Here is a 5,352-nt window from a genome sequence, read left to right as displayed (position 1 = left end):
GTTGCTTCGTCCATCTGGTAGGAGTCGGCCGCGACCAGGCGGGCCGCCTGGTGATTTTGAAACATCGTGGCGGGAGCCAGGTGGCGTGCCAGCCAGGCGCTAGGCTCGCCGCTCACTGCCTGCGCGGCGCCAGCCAGCCGTGCCGGCCTACCAGCCCACACGTGCGATGAGACGTTGCCGCAGGCTAGGGCCCGCCACTACCAGGCCTCGACGCACGCGCGGATCTGGTGCGGCCGAGGCGAACGATTTGGATTCCGTGGCGCAGTAACTACACGTTGTTACTGCGCGGTTAATGCGGGGTCGTGGGGTCATGGGCGCAGTTAATCCCACGAACCCCCACGTTGTCGACCCCTCGGCTTTGCAGCCTGGGGCTATAAGTAGGGGGAGGAGGGGGCGGCAGACGCACGCGCGCCCTCCTCTCCCTTCTCCTTACTTCTTCTCGCTGCTGCTGCCGCACTCCCACGTCTTGCCGAAGTGCTGCTGCAGCCCCATTGTCTCCGAGCCCATCTTCCCTGCAGCGTCGCTGCTCCGCCGCGAGCTCGCGTGCTCGTCGCCGCGCCGCGCCACCATCGGTCCCAAGCTTCCATGGTGCGCGAGCGAGCCGGTACTTGGGATGGCTCTAATGTCCATGAGGATCATCTCACCTTCCTCCGCCAGATGCGGCGGTTGCCCGGCAAGAACTACGTACGGGCACGTCCTCCGCCCGAAACAGAGATCTCGCCAGCGCCGGAGGACAGCGAACGCGTCGTCTTCCGGTCGCATTTTATTTGCGGCCTTGGTCTGGCAGCGAGCGACTTCTTCCACTCCTTCCTTCAGTTCTATCGGCTCTAGCCGCACCACCTTACGCCAAACACGGTGGTGCTGTTGTCGGCCTTCGTCACGCTCTGCGAGGGTTACCTTGGCATTCTCCCCACCCTCGAGCTCTGGGGGGGAGTTCTTCTACACCAAGCTCGGCACCGCCGTCAAGAAGGAGGTAGCTCAGTGCGGAGCCTTCGTCGCAGTGCGATGTCCGGCTGCTGGGAACTGCTTCCCGGCCATCAACTTGACACAGTCGGTCAAGTTGTGGCAAAAATCTTACTTCTACATGAAGAACGTCCACCCGATGCAGGACTTCGTCAACCTGCCGGCTTATACAGCCGGGCCGCCGGCTGAGCCCCGCACCAATTGAACCTTCAAGCCGAGGACACTGTCGGCCGCCTCCACTGCCGCCATCGCCCGACCCAAGGTGATGATGGAGTCGGAGGGCCTCAAGGCGTCGGACCTGCTGACCGCCTTCGTGGTGCGCCGGGTGCTCCCTCTCCAATTCCAGCCTCACACGATTAGCCGGATGAGCGGGCATCGAGACCCATGCCGGATGTGCACCAAGGAGATGCCGGACGTGGAGGTGGCCCGTCTGGTGAACTTCATCTTGAACTGCAAACTCTCGGAGGAGGAGTGGCAGTTCGGCAAGCGGTCATACTCCCGCGCAAACCTGCCGCCCACGGTAAGTCCTTAACTCTTCTTTCTCTTTACTTGCCTGGTTCTGCCTTTTGTCGCTTGATCAGTCGACCATAATGCAGATCCTCACACCCCAGCCGGCAGCCGACGCCCTGGAGCAAGGTCAGGAGTACCTGCCGGACCGATCGGTGAGCGACGTGGACGACCCCGACTTGGGGGCGGCCGCCATGGAGGAGGACGACGCCACAGGTGGCGGTGGCGGAGCAGGCGGCTCCGGGGGAGGCGGCATCGAGGATTGGCACGACAACAACGAGGAGGAGGCCGAACCGCGCCGCCCGCAGGGCGCCGACAAGGTGGGTGCGAGCTCCTCAGCGGCGCCGACGGCACCAGGCGGCGCGCCGAAGCGCCGAGCTGGCCCGCTATTCGGCAGCCGGTTGAAGAAGCCCCAGAACACGGCCGCCGCGAACAGGCGGCAGGAAGTCGCCACCAAGGCGGCCCAGTTCCAGAGGAAGACGAAGCAGCCCCCGACGGTGTCTGCGTAAGTGCTTGACCTTTCTTGCGTTTTCCTTTTGTCTTTCTTGCAAAACTCCTTAGTTTCTTCTTGTCTTGCTTGAACAGGGCACCGCTCTCTCTTGAGCGGTCGGCCTCTACTTCCGTGATTGGGGTGGCGGAAGGCTCTGCCGACACCCACCGCGTGGACTTGCGCGCTGAGCTCCAGGCGGCGACGGAGCGGAACGCGCGGGAGGCGCGTGAGGAGCGAGAAGAGGCGGAGCCACAGAAGGCGGCAGCGACTAAGGCGGCGCAAGCCGAAGCCGACATGGCCACCAAGGCTCAGGCCGACCCTGTGGCCAGGGAGCGACCGGCCGCGGCCGCCAAGGTGCAGGAGGTGGAGGTGGCCCACAACCAGGCTCCGCAACTTGGCATCCCTCTGCGCTCCGCGCCACCCGCGCCCAGGATCCAGGCACCGACTTGAGGAGCCGGCGACGACTAGCCGGTCATGGAGAGGGGAAGGGCGACCCCGTCATCGTGAAGTCGGAAGTGACCCCGCCCATGCCGACTGCCGACGCTCAGACCAATTGGCCTGAGGCGCCACAAGGGCCGCCAGTCGGTGGCGAGCTGGTTGTGGGTGCGACCCCGGTGGCCCGCACTCCGGGGCGCCATCGCTTAGAGAAGCCGGCGTCAGCACCAAGGCCGCTGGACTTCGGGGCCGCAAGCTCTTCGGCCCCTGATGCCGAGGCCAGCAGCGCTGCCCCACCGGAGTTGACTCCCGAGGGTGGGACGAGCGTGCTGAATCGGGCCGCGAACGACGTCCAGGCCCATCTTTAGGCCCATGGCGCCGCCCTCCAGCAATACACAAAGGAGTTTTTGGCGACGCGTGCCGCCATCCGGGTATGTCTCTTGATTGCTTGTTTTGGTTCTTGCAATCTTCTTGAAATCTTTTGTGGGGGCGTGCCAGCGCACCCACTGGGTGTAGCCCCCGAGTTCCGGGCCGGCTGCTGAGTAGGCGGCTCGGAACTTAAAGGTAAGTTCCAAGTGCTAACTTTTTCCTTTTTCTTCTGTTGTCTTTGTTTGCAGGACTACCACAACATCCGCGCGGTCGCCTTCAACTCCCGTGTCCGGGAGCTGGCCAAGCGGACTACTGACTTGGCCAATAGCCGGAGTAAGCATTCCATCCTTATTCTCGCGGGGGCGCGCCTGCGCACCCGCGGGGTTGTAGCCCCCGAGATTCGGGCCGACTGCTGTGCAGTCGGGCCGGATCTTCCAGCAGCTACTTTTTTCTTTTGTTGACTGTCTTTTATTTCTTGTCTTCTGTAGGAGCCAATGCCACCTTGCAGCAGCAGCTGGGCGAGGCTCAAACCGTGCTGCGTGCCCAGGAGGAGGAGCGCAGTAAGGTGGGAGCGCGACCGCCTGGCCAAGAAGTTGGCTGACCAGGCGGACCAGCACAAGGCGGAGCTCCAGAAGCTCAAGGAGGTGGAGGAGGCCCTCCAGGCCGAGTTCGAGACTCAGCGCTCGAACTGGGTCGAGAGGGAGAAGGCTCTCGCCGACGGCTACAGCGAGATCGAGGACATGCTCGATGGTGAGTTGTTCTTCCCTTTCTTCTGCCTACCGAATTCTCATTCGAGATGGCTTCTGACTTCATACTTCTTTTTCCTTCTTGTGCAGAGTATTTTCCTGGTCACACCGTTGCCGCCAACCAAGCCATCGAGGCTCGCCGCGACGAGCGAAGGCTGGCTAGTGCAGAAATCGCGCCTAACGCCCCATGGACCCTCAGCGAGCAGCTTCTTGCCATTCAAGCTCGTCTCCAGCTGGCTCATCGGGCGTTCCGCTGTCTGCAGCGTGTTGGAGCCCAGGTGGTTTCCGCCCTCTGGCCAGGTACTCCAGTTCTGCGCACCCCCAGTCGGACCGCCGATTGGTTAGAGGTGGTCGTCGGCCGTTTCGAGGCATGGAAGGGCTCCTCAGCCCGGGCGGGCGCACGGCGAGCTTTGGAGTTCATGAAGACGTGGTACCCTGGGTTGAACCTAGCCCAATTGGCCATGCTCCGGGCTGAAGCCGCCGAAGAGCTGGCGGCGGTGGCGCGCGCGCTCTATCATCATGCTGCAACGATCGTCGAGTACACTGATACCAGTGTCTTCCTCCCCGAGCTTGATGAGGAGGGTGCCGAGGTGCAGCCCGACTGGTTCGGGCTGAACCCGGCAGACAGCGAGGACTCGGTGGAGGAGATCGCCTCCAGCGACGAAGGCGAGGACGAGGAGGGCGAGGATGGTGAAGACGACGCACCGGAAGCGACCAAGCCGAGACTCGCCAGCCGACCACTCCACCAGCCGGCGCCGCCGACTCCACCAACCTGCCAGACCCGCCTGCTGCTCCTCTGGCCTAGGCGGAAAGTTTTAACTTTTCCAGCTTTTGTAGTTGCTCGAACAAACTTGTTAAATTTGCGCAGTTCCACCCGCTTGGGGTGTATTCAAACTCTGTTGAATGCTGGCCGAGGGACTTTTGCTATGTAAATTATCTTTGCCGATTTCTATCTTGCCTTGCTTTCTGTTCTTCTGGCCTTTTCCTTTGCCGCCTTCCCTTGGCTGCCGCCTGGCCAGCCAGACAGCCGCTCTACGGTCCGTGACTGGGTCAAGTACTTGGCATTGGGAAGGCAAGTACTTTGGCCGTTTTTAGAACGTAGCAAGTTAAGTAAGAAGCCAGCCGGCCGGCTGCACAGCAGCCGATCGGCGAAGCAAGGAGCCGGCTTGGCCTATGTGAATGCTTTTAGTCCTTAGCCATTTTCCGTGTGGGCACCCTTTCCTGCCTTTTACTCTTGCCAGCCAGACAGTCGCTCTGCGAGCTGCGGCTTGTGGCAAGAGAGGGCTTCGGTGTCGGCACACTACTTGTCCGACTGCAGGTAGCACCGACATAGTACAAGGCGGCAAGCCCCCGGGCCAACTGGTCGCACCCGGTGCCAGGCAGAATAACGATATAACTCATTCATAGGCATAGAACTTATCATATAGATAAAAAGGGTAGCCCCCGAGTGCTCCTCGAGGGACCCGATGTCTTAGCGCTTAATACAAAAGGTAGCATGGTACATACTGCATCAACTATAAAATCTTCGGAGGAGATTTGCATTCCATGGACGCTCTGATTCCTTGCCCGAGTCGTCCCTCTTGCGTGCTCTGGGCTTCTGTGCGTCGATGAGGTAGTAGGAGTCATTGCCCAAAGCTTTGCTGATGATGAAGGGGCCTTCCCAAGGGGCCGAGAGCTTGTGCTGGCCGGCTGTTCGCTAGATCAGCCGGAGCACAAGGTCTCCCTCTTGGAAGGATCTTGGCTTGACCTTCCGACTGTGGTAGCGGCGCAGGCTCTACTGGTAGATGGAGGACCGGCTGAGTGCCAACAGCCGGCCCTCTTCCAGCAGATCAACGCCATCTT

The sequence above is a fragment of the Aegilops tauschii genome, chromosome 6 (assembly GCF_002575655.3).
Source record: "Aegilops tauschii subsp. strangulata cultivar AL8/78 chromosome 6, Aet v6.0, whole genome shotgun sequence".
Taxonomy (NCBI): Eukaryota; Viridiplantae; Streptophyta; class Magnoliopsida; order Poales; family Poaceae; genus Aegilops; species Aegilops tauschii.
The sequence above is the reverse complement of the archived record's forward strand: the minus strand, read 5'-3'. Positions refer to the sequence as shown.